Genomic DNA, 12,243 nt, shown 5'->3' with positions numbered 1-12,243 from the left:
GAGCGCTGGCACCACCTGGAACGGTGCCGTGAGTCTGACCAGTGCTGCGAGTCCAACTGGTGCCATGATTGCGAGTAGCGCTGAGACTTCGAGCAGTGCCGGGACTCCGAGCGGTGCTCAGGGATGAAGCATTGCCAGTTTGCCTCAAGACAGTGAGATACCAGTGTGGTACGGGAGGCTTGGCTCGAAGGACCAGCGACCACGATACCGTCATGGTGATGAGGTCCCTCACAGCCTCAATAGTGTCCAGGGTGGATGGCAATTCCACCTCCTCAATGACCTGGCTCGGGGATTCCAATGGCAACGGACTTGACAGTCCCTCTTGCGGGGCTGAAGTCGACAGTGCCAATTCCAAAGTCTTTGGCCCTGGGTGCTCCTCTCTGGGATGCGCCCCATTAGCCGGCTCCAAAGGGGTGGGTCTCTGAGTCAGAGATCCACTCCTCCCCTGCTTCTGGTGCCGCTTCTGCATCGGGGAATGGGACTGGTGCTGGGTCGATCCTGCCAGTTTTGGCGTTGGGGAGTGGTGGTGCTGCAGTCTCTCCCAGAGTCCTTCCGCAATGCCATTTCTACCTCTGCTGCTGGGGTGCTGCTTACCAATGAGTTTGGTGCTGGGTCTTGCCACGCCGATGCAGGTTGCGGTCTAAGAAGCTCCCTGAGGTGAAAGTCTTGCTCCTTTTTTGTTCTGGGGCAAAGCCTGCACTTATGCTCTTGGTGTGCAGGTCCAACAAAGAAAATAACAGAATGCCACTAGCCATCACCTTCAGGCCCCAACTAAAACCTCTCCAAAGCATCATCAAGGATCTACAACCTATCCTGAAGGACGACCCATCACTCTCACAGATCTTGGGAGACAGGCCAGTCCTTGCTTACAGACAGCCCCCTAGCCTGAAGCAAATACTCACCAGCAACCACACACCACACAACAAAAACACGAACCCAGGAACTATCCTTGCAACAAAGCCCGTTGCCAACTGTGTCCACATATCTATGCAGGGGACACCATCACAGGGCCTAATCACATCAGCCACACTATCATGTGCCAGCAATGCCCCTCTGCCACGTACTTTGGCCAAACTGGACAGTCTCTATGTAAAAGAATAAACGGACACAAATCAGACAATCAAGAATTGTAACATTCAAAAACCAGTCGGAGAACACTTCAATCTCTTTGGTCACTTGATTACAGATCTAAAAGTGGCTATTCTTCAACAAAAAAACTTCCAAAACAGACTCCAACGAGAGACTGCTGAATTGGAATTATTTGCAAACTGGATACAATTAACTTAGGCTTGAATAAAGACTGGGAGTGGATGGGTCATTACACAAAGTAAAATTATTTCCCCATGTTTATTCCTCTCCCACCCCCGCCACACTATTCCTCACACGTTCTTGTCAACTGCTGGAAATGGCCCACCTTTATTATCACTAGAAAAGGTTTCCTCCTCACCCCCGCTCTCCTGCTAGTAATAGCTCACCTTACCTGATTACTCTCATTACAGTGTGTATGGTAACACCCTTTGTTTCATGTTCTCTATGTATATAAATCTCCCCACTGTATTTTCCACTGAATGCATCCGATGAAGTGAGCTGTAGCTTACGAAAGCTTATGCTCAAATAAATTTGTTAGTCTCTATGGTGCCACAAGTCCTCCTTTTCTTTTTGTGAATAGAGACTAACACGGCTGATACTCTGAAACCTGTCATAATCTTTTAATTATTCAGGACATTAATATCCACACTGGCTCTTTTGCCATAGAGATCATGATGCCATACTCTAGAATAAAATATATTTAGTCTCATTCACATCAAAAAGTAATTATAGATAACTCACAATTTTGTAATAAATGTACAGCTTTGCAAGATATAATTTTTTAAACCTATAATACATAACTTTTCTTTGATTGAAAGGTTTTTAACACTAATTAAGCTTTATTTCTCTAACCAGCTTCTTTCTAACTTGGTACTTCTGACATCCCAATTTCTCACGTATTTCCCTTTATGAAGTACTAATGCATTTGGCCTGGGGAAGCTATTGGTTTTCAAAGACAACCTGTGTTGCAACTCAAATTCTACTTGGGGTTTTTGAAGTAAAAGGTAAACCATAACATATATAGTTAAAATTTGACCTTGTCCATTGGAGAAAATATTCCAATATTTGGAATACCACAATCTCCACCAATACCTGAATGCATGTTCACTTTTGGATCAAGTTATGTGAAATCTCATTAAATATTTTAAGTTAATGGTCTAAATAGTGTCACAAAACACAGCCCAGAATAAGAGGCAATGCATTCCTGTGCTGCCCCAGGAGCATCCTAGGGAAGGAAATGTGGTCCAGGGGCCACAGCTATCTCCCTGCTCTTCCTTGTCTACAGGAGTTGTAATTTGCTGCTGGCCTATCCAGCACAAACTCAGGCTCACCGGCCAGTGCTTTGGGAGGTAAATCCCAAAATTCCAGGTTTCAGAGTAGCAGCCGTGTTAGTCTGTATCTGCAAAAAGAAAAGGAGTACTTGTGGCACCTTAGAGACTAACACATTTATTTGAGCATAAGCTTTCATGAGTGATGAAGTGAGCTGTAGCTCATGAAAGCTTATGCTCAAATAAATGTGTTAATCTCTAAGGTGCCACAAGTACTCCTTTTCTTTTTCCAAAAAATCCACTCATTTCCTGATGACCTGCTTTGGTGGAGAAGTAGCAAATGAGCAGCACCCAATCAACCCTGCAGACTTGGAATCAAGCCTGGGTAATCTGCCCAAAGCTGTTAGGTTATTTCTTCTTCCGCTTTATACCTCTACATAAGCACATAGGCCAAGGTGTAATCTAACCCAATGTGTCATGACTAGAGCTGGTTGGAAAATTGGTCCTTCTCCCTCGCCCCATGGAAAATTTTGATTTTTCAGTGAAAATTTTAATACTGAAAAATTTTAGCTGAAAACCTAAATATTTAGATTCAGAAATGCTGCCCTAGTGCCTCATGGGTGTTATAGCCCAGGTGCCTCATGCTCCCATTCTCCTCTGTAGGCTGGGTTCACTGGTCAGACTACATCTCTGGGTGCATCATGGTCTCCCCTCTTGAAGAGGAGACATCATGTATCATGGAAGTCCCTGACCAGAGTGCATCATGGGAGATGTAGTCTGGCCAGGGAGTTTTGGTCCAATGGGAACATGGGGCCAATCAACTCCCACGGAACACTGTGGCAGCATATCCAAATCAAAATGTTTCAGGTTTTGGCTGAAATGCTTTGGTCCTTTGAGCGTTTGGTTTTTCAATGGAAAAATATAAAAAAATTCCACAGAAAACAGATATTTTTGCAAAAACTTTTGGTTAACTGAAAACCCAATTTTTGTCAATAGACTTGTGAAGTTATTTTCAGATTTTTAAAGGTCTAATGAACAGAACACCATTACTTTCACTTTCTAATTTATAACACTTGCCAACATAACTGTAACCTGCTTTATTCTAAACCCTGTAATAATTACTTACTAAACTATATGCCAGGTTTCAGAGTAACAGCCGCATTAGTCTGCATTCACAAAAAGAAAAGGAGTACTTGTGGCAACTTAGAGACTAACCAATTTATTTGAGCATAAGCTTTCATGAGCTACAGCTCACTTCTGTAGCTCACGAAAGCTTATGCTCAAACTATATGCATCATCCAACCTCACTGTTGCTTTCAAATAAAAAGTAAAATAATATTGATTTAAGTTTTGTGCTTCATGCACCATTTTTAAATGGTTACTGTATCTCATGTTGCAAATGGTTTGAGGTTTGTCACCACTCCATTCATGGCTTCTTCTGCAGTTTGTGGAGAAGAGTATAGAGATTGCCAGAATAACTGCTCCAGGCCTCTGGCTGCATTCCCATTTCAATCAAATTAGCAGCTGTTCCTCTTGATTGTTTTACCCCGAGATGAGTTGTTGAATTATCCTGTTTCTAATTTCCCATTCCAATAAAAAAGAGAGACGAGAGAGAGAGAGAACAGTATAATTTAAAAGACTCTCCTGTTGCTCCATAATTGTAATCATAGTTGATATGGCACATTTCAATTTGATTTCAGGCATGGTCACTGAATGGCTATGGCTCCTGGAAAAGATTACAATAACGTTGTTGATTCTGGGGCCTTTTTAATATTTTAGGCTAGATTCTGCAAGCCTTGCTCATATAAATTAGCAATGAAACTACTCATCTGAGTAAACACTACTCAGCTCAAGTAAGGTTACAGAATTTGGCACTTATTTTGTTACATTTATTGGTTGCATTTATCTAATGTCTAGTTGTAGACATTAGATTGATTGAAACACAAAGTCCTTGCTTGGTTTAATCCTAATTTGAACACCTACAGTTTATTATTTATTTCCTTGCACATGATTATAACATATAAAGATTTCTCACACTATATTCAGGCCCCTATTATTTTACAGGTGTTCTGCAAATGATTTCACTGGCTTCCCTTTTTGAAAAAGTGCTCACTGAATTATCATTAATCTGTTGACAACTTTCAGGCCCACTTTGCCTTGCAAGCAAATTCCATTTAGTACATTAGATTTGCAGATTGGAAGTAACAAGGACAAATTCTCTGCTACCGCAAGACAATTTACCTCATTAAAATTACACAATCAGATAATTTAGCCCATATTTTTTGTTTTAACTCAGTACTCTATTCAGAAGTTAGATAACAGAAGCAGCAGAATTCAGGCATGTTGCCACTATTCTTGATTATAGGCAGAGCTGGCAACACTGCCTATTGTTAAGGTTGCCTGACATTTTCCATTATAAGACCCTGTTTTCAGTTGCTTATGCTTTCCCATACTTTAATTGTTTTTGTTGAAATTTTCCATGCCTGGTGTCTGCTCCATGCTGAATTGTTTTGAAAAATGTTCAAAACAGTTCAGCCATTTCCAAGAACAAGGCTAGGGAAAAATACACTGTTTTGACAACATTAAAAACTGGTGGTGACTTTTTCTTTGAACAGCTCTAGTACCTCTCTGCTTTGGAGCAGGGACTTAAGATTTGGTAGGGGGTGGCCTTTGTGTCAGAGATGTGTCTTTTGCTGTCTGTGTGACAATCTACACAAATCTGGGCAAGTTAAAAGCCTTTGACAAATAACACTTCACACATGATGAGTAGAGACTTCTTAGATTTTAGCAGGTAAATTCCCCAAAACAGCATCACACTAATCATGCTTCCAAGTGGTGCAGAGCAGGATTTTCCCTGAAATTGGAGGGCTGCACTGCTGCTGGCTGTGCCAGGCCCAGGTACTTGAACTGAGAGCAATGTGCCTCTCTCTCCTTTTAGGGTATGTCTACACTGCAAAAAGAAAGAAGGGTTATCCGTATAAGCGCTTCAAAGATAACCTGAAGAGTAGTCTTCAGTGGACTTGCATCCGTCTCAAAGAACTTGAATAAATGGCTCAGAACAGGACTCACTGACGGTCTCTGACAAGATCAGCATAAAACAGGTTCGAGTGGGATCGGAGAAATCGTCTCCAGGATGCACGTGAAAGCACCACGGAGCTGCATCACAGATACGGACTTCCCATGCCCTCAACTCTGTGCATCAGGGTTCGGACTTCAGAGTCATATGCACAGCTGAAGATGATAATTGCAACAATAGCAGCAATGGACTACCAACACCCCCTCCACACACAGTAATTAAAAACCTACAGCTGCTTTATCCTCTGATTTAAGCTCTTCTTCTATGTATTGATTCATGATGCTATCAGCATTTCAGTTCTTAAATCCCATCTATGTATCTGAGCTGTAAATAATACTTCAGTACCATTTTGTGAAGAAGGTTTGAGTGGATGATGATAAAAGATGTTGTGTTGTTGTTATGAATCTAGTTAACCGAAGGACATTCTGAAAAACACTGGAAATGTGCAAACCATCGAAAGAGAATATGACAACAGATGAGTGTGTGTGGGAGAAAGAAGAAAAATAGGTTCTTGAACCTGTAATTGTGACTCCTACACTGTTTCTTTCAATTGTCTGTAGTGATAATGTTCATAATACCTCATCCCAGCAAGGCCCACATATCCTCAGTGTGGGTAAATATTAAGCTTGTTTTCTGTGGCAAACAAAACAGTACAATGTTTATACAAGATTATACAAGATTTAATATGGTATGGTCTGTTGTTTTCCTAGGTCCAGAACGCATGAGGTGGTTTCTGAGAGAAAAACAAGCTGTTCATTTGTACTGAAAAAATCCATTATAAGTACATAATAAAAATGAGGTATGCATACATTAGCAGTTATGCTTGTATCTGCAGCCTGCTTTCAGTGCACTCTTATTACAAAAGGCAAATAAAAATGCAAAATTTCAGCTAATTCTAAATAGTTTGTAACTGATGCTATTGTGTAACTGATGGATGTAACGGCTATATTATGTAATATTGTGTACTCAGGTCTGTAGCTGAAAGGAGCTCCAGGAACGTACATTCTGCACCCTATTTTTATTCCATGTATAGATGAACCTAACGATAAAAACAATTAATATTCACATCAATAGTCCCATTGACTTCAATGAGACAATTACTGTGCTTAAAGCTAAGCATGTACACTTGTGGTAAGAGGACAGGTCTTAAATATGGTACTGAATTAGCTTTCATTTACTCCAACCCTGCGGGCTTGTCTTCACGACCGGGGAGATTGATGCTGCTGCAATTGATGCAGATGGTGTCAATTTCGCAGGTATAGTGAAGACCCACTAAATTGATGGCAGAGCACTCTCTGGTCAACTCCGGCACTCTAGCTCCCCAAGAAGAGTAAGGTAAATCAACGAGAGAGCGTCTCCCATCAACGCAGCGCAGTGAAGACACCTGGGTAAGTCGACGTAAGCAGTAATTTAGGTCAATTTACCCCGGTAGTGAAGACAATAAGAAATTATAATCCAAATAAAAGGTGCACTTTTATATATGAACAAAATACCATTGTATAAAATTGTCCAAACTATGCACAGTTGGAAAAGCTGCTAGCCCTACTGTTTATTTTCTTCTGAAGCTTAAGGCACTGTTCACTACCAGGTGCCGGTATAATCAACGGTATAATGTAGCATGCCATCTCCTATGGGTGGTGCAGATCTGATGTAATACACAACGTAGAGTATGGGAGATGTGATGATTTGGAGGATCTGTCTGTACCACTTATGAATGCTGCCCCATTTATGTGTACCGATAATGGCTTAGAAGCCTGGAAATACTTCTCTGCCAGACCATAGACAATATCAAATCATCAAGAATTATCATCACCTGAATAGGCCTTACCTAAGAGAACAAAATAGTAACTGCATCCTAAGGGATTCCAGTTCCACAAGCAACACAACGAACATGACAAAGCAGGGTTTTCAAGAGGACTCACAGGGAGAGGATTCTTAGAGAGCCCTATAGGAAGTTAGGGCAGGAGAGGGGAAGGGATAGGACACAGAGGTCACAGAAGGCAAGCTGAGGAAAGAAGTTATGTGTTTCAGAACTCAAGCCATGCACTGCAATGGTCGATCCCTGGATGACCCTAGACCACCCTAACCCTTGCACAAAGAATGCTCTGTAGGGTGAGGAAACTAATATAGGGAAATGTGTGTATGGATCTGTGTATTTCTTATGTGATTAAGTAAAGATCAATACGGGTGTAAGAATTTTGTGCAAAGTATTTTTGTGTTTATGTTACACATGTCATGTGGTCCCTTGGAGTGGTAAACAAGAAGGCTCAAACCTTTGGATGGAGTTCTGTGAGAAGGTGTGTATAATGTACTGGAGTTTCTTGGGGGTCAATGCTGGTCCTGGGGGCCTGTGGGGCTCTATTTCTGTGAAGGGGTAACAGAATGAGGATCAATGCCCAGGAAATGATCCAGAAAGACCAAAGGAGGAAATAATACTGCAACCTACTGAGATCTAAGGTATTTTCAAGCACACGGGGATTCAGTGTCTGGGGATTCAGCAATCTGGAGAGTGGCCAAGAGGGGGTGCTAGACTTGGTCTGTGACAGAAGGATCTCAAGGATTTCCATTTATGTGTCACAACTAAGTATTACCCCATAATACTTACTTTAGATTAAAAGTGTCAATCTCGGATATGTATCAATGTATTAGGTCCTGTATTAAATTTTTTGCATTGCTGGTGCTGTCTGCACCCATTGCTACTAACATTTGAAAGCAATTATGAAGGCCTTTTGAAGGAAATCTGCATAAAGTCAAATAGACTGTACATATATTTTAGAGTGATTGTGGAAAAAATTGTAACATTTTTTCTAAAAATAGAAAAACTGCACCTTTTCAAAAAGAGATTGCTGGCATAAATGTTAGCTTCTTGTATACAACAGTAATGATCAATGTCCATCTATAGTGCAGTACCACTTTACTCTGCCACCAGAGTTGCGGAGTGCAGGAAGATAATTCCACACTCTTCATTTTGGGAAACAAAAAGCTGATTATTATTACAGATCATTTTTCCATTATATGAAGGAAGTGTAATTCAATCAGTGACATATTGTTAAAACAGCATAATTATTATTCTGTTAACCCAAGTAAAGTAGCCACAAAACAGGCAATAACACAAAAGTAGCAATGAAGATTTTTTAAATTCATCAAACCACTTTGTACCCCAAAGATAGTACAATATTTGACAAAATGGAGGAGGGTCTGGGTTTTTGGTCAGTGGCTCTATATAATATATAAAAGGATTATACCCCCATGTACATTTACCTCCCCTCATAAGAATGTAAATTGCATTAGTGTCAATGGGTTATGTCTGTCTTTGCAGAGAGTTATCCAGCATGTCCCCTTACTTAATCATTTCCAGGCTGGTTGATCCTGCCAGTAGCACACATTTTTCTCAAAGATTAAGCCATGCATGTCTAAGTACACATGGCCTATACAGTGAAACTGCAAATGGCTCATTAAATCAGTTATGGTCCTTTGGTTGCTTCAACCCTTACTTGGATAACTGTGGTAATTCTAGAGCTAATACATGCCGATGAGTGCTGACCTCCAGGGATGCATACATTTATCAGACCAAAACCAACCCAGGCTCGCCTGGCTGCTTTGGTGACTCTAGATAACCTTGGGCCGATCACACGCCCTCGTGGCCTCTAAGATGTATTCAAATGTCTGCCCTATCAACTTTCGATGTTACTTCCTGTGCCTACCATGGTGCTCACGGGTAATGGGGAATCAGGGTTTGATTCCGGAGAAGGAGCCTGAGAAACGGATACCACATCCAAGCAAGGCAGCAGGTGCGCAAATTACCCACTCCCAACCTGGGGAGGTAGTGACGAAAAATGACAATACAAGACTCTTTCGAGGCCCTGTAATTGGAATGAGTACACTTTAAATCCTTTAACAAGGATCCATTGGAGGGCAAGTCTGGAGCCAGCAGCTGAGGTAATTCCAACTCCAATAGCGTATATTAAAGTTGTTGCAGTTAAAAAGCTCGTAGTTGGATCTTGGGATTGAGCTGGCAGTCCGCCGCGAGGCGAGCTACCGCCTGTCCCAGCCCCTGCCTCTTGGCGCTCCCTTGATGCTCTTAACTGAGTGTCCTGGGGGTCCAAAGCGTTTACTTTGAAAAAATTAGTGTGTTCAAAACAGGCTGGTCGAAGAAGACCTAAAGAAGAGCTTTATGTGAGCTCGAAACCTTGTTTCTCACCAACAACACAAGTTGGTCCAACAAAAGATATTACCTCTCCCACCTTGACTTACTAATTCTGTTTAGCATATCTGACCATCATGCAATATTGGAATGTTGTAGCCACATCAGTTCCAGGATATTAGAGAGAGTAAGCCTAAAAGCTTCTCTCACCAACAGAAGTTGGTCCAATAAAATATATTACCTCACCCTCTTTGTCCATCGTATAATATGCAGTCTGGGCAACTATACACATGCCTTACTGAATCATTTAGCAAGAGGTGTCCAAAAACAAACTGAAGATAAAGAGAGGAAGAACACAGATGGTATTTTGCTTCCACATAATTGCAAGATATTCATTTTATGCAATTATTATTATGTACTAATCAAACTGTTATGGAAACCAACTACTGTACCATCCATGAGTGTCATATCCCCTTAATAAAAAGGAATATTAAAACATAAGGCATGCAAAATATATCGATACAGGGACAGATAAATTCCCCAGGGCACAAGCTGTGGCTGCAGAACATAACACCCATAGAAGTGGCTCTGCTCATGAGGGGATTCACTCTTCAGGAGGTTGAGCAACCATAGTCACCACTTTAGGAGGGCAGCTTTAAAGCTCTGGCCTCAACTGTATAGGAGCACCCATGCCTGTCAAATGGCCTTCAATTTGAGGGCTATCACCCATTTTAGTCCTACAGTTACCAATGTTCTACACAAACTTAGTCTCCCCCCTCACTTTTATAATTTCTCTTTGCATCAGAAATAGGAAGCCTGCCTTAGGCTCACGCCCCCCCCGCTGACCGGGAGCCATCCGAGGTAAGCCCACGCCCCAACCTCACACCCCCAATCCCTGTCCCAGCCCTGAGCCCCCCCAAGCACAGAGCCCCTTCCTGCACCCCAAATCCCTGACCCCACTCCAGAGCCTGCACCCCCAAGCCCAGAACCCTGACCCCCTCCTGCACCCCAACCCCCTGCCCTAGCCTTGAGCCCCCCCAAACTGAAGCCCCCTTCTACACCTCAAACCCCTCACCCCTGCATCCCAACCCTCTGCCCCAGTCCTGAGCCCCTCCCACACTGCAAACCCCTCATCTCCAGCTCTGTTGAGTCGCGGTCATCGACAATTTTCTTCAACTGGGTCGCCAGAAAAAAAGTTTGAAAACCACTGGTATAGAGAACAGGCGCTATACCTATAGCCACATGCCACAGTGAAAGACTCTGGCAAGCAGGGAGGCAGCGGAGCACTACACTGCGACAAATAGCAGTGGAGACATGGAAGGCACTGCTTGGGCATGTAGAGAGGATGTAGGATATATATTCTGGGTGTTCAGGCATGTAGGGCACTCAACTCTACTCACCTAAGCCCTTCCTCACCATCTACACTGCTACTAATACCTTTGCTAGCAGGACGTGCAGTGTCTGTCCATTACATGCTGCTGGAAGTGTAGGTGTACCTTAGACACTACAGGGAGAGGTACTGGAGATAAAAGTCAGATAGACATACTGCTCAGGAGATTTTTTTAGTTTCAGTTTCTATTAAGTAAAGTGTTCTTTTTCTTTTCTTTTTTTTCTTCTTTCAGAGAAATTTGGTCGTGGCGTAGGAATGCCATCTTTTAATTCAAAAAGCAAAACCAGCCTCCTCATACAAGATGACAGAGTTGTATAGCAGGGCAAGTTTAAACAATAACTTGTGCAAGTGCCTCCTGCCAAAGGCTTTGAACAGGAATTCTGGCTATGCTATCTTTGGGCTTAGGGCTATTTTTGGAGAATTTAAAAGCTTCTAGAGCTTCCGTGATTTTAATTCATATACAGGAAATTTATTTGGAATTTTTTTTAATACTGATTTGAGTTCATCTTCAACTAGTTGTTTTTAAATATTAAATCAAAAATTTCTCTACCAATCCAAGCACTGAGTAGCAGTTGTACCTATCTCTTTAGTTAGTTCTAATTACTAGCAACTAGGAGGTTCTTCAAAGCACTATATTTTCTACTTCCCTGGAGTGGGACTTATAAATAACTCCTCCTAACACCTCTCCTTCCACCACAGAGGAAACTCATGGATCCAGTTTCCTTGGCTGGATTTCAGCAATCTGTTTAATAGATTGATATGATATAGCCACTGCAAATAACCAGTAACAATGCTCTTTCAGGATAGAGCTGGCCGGAAAATGTATATCCCCTTCCATGAAAAAGCTCACATTTCTGGGGAAAAAAATTCATCCCAAACTGGGATGACCTGCCAAAAATCACAAACTTTTTTGGTGGGAAGATTTTTCTAGAAAAGTCCCATTTTGGAAGAACCAAAATGAATTGTTTTCACTTCACTGGCTGCCTAAGAATTAGGAGTGTGTCTAATGTTAACTGCCTCTCTTCCTCCTTTCCCATGGAATAACATAGCAAGGTCAGAAGGCACCATTGTGATCACCTAGTCTGACTTCTATATAACACAGAACTTCCCCAAAATAATGTATTTTGAAATAGAGCATATCTTTAAAAAAAATCTCATCTTGATTTAAAAATTGTCAGTGACTGGGAATCACCACAACACCTGGTAAACTGTGCCAATGGTTAATTACCTTCACCCTTAAAAATGTACACCTATTTCCAGTCTGAATTTGTCAAGC

General features: G+C 41.8%; 1 protein-coding gene and 1 pseudogene across 5 annotated transcripts in view; one reads left to right on the top strand and one right to left on the bottom strand.

The window, feature by feature from the left end:
* The window catches only part of KCNQ5 (potassium voltage-gated channel subfamily Q member 5), a 515,957-nt gene that overhangs the window by 347,780 nt on the left and 155,934 nt on the right, over positions 1–12,243 (bottom strand). The gene's annotated exons all lie outside the window — the stretch shown is intronic.
* LOC144263353 (18S ribosomal RNA) lies at positions 8,790–9,715 on the top strand (annotated as a pseudogene).

Source organism: Eretmochelys imbricata, chromosome 3, assembly GCF_965152235.1.
Source record: "Eretmochelys imbricata isolate rEreImb1 chromosome 3, rEreImb1.hap1, whole genome shotgun sequence".
Taxonomy (NCBI): domain Eukaryota; kingdom Metazoa; phylum Chordata; order Testudines; family Cheloniidae; genus Eretmochelys; species Eretmochelys imbricata.
The sequence above is the reverse complement of the archived record's forward strand: the minus strand, read 5'-3'. Positions and strand labels throughout refer to the sequence as shown.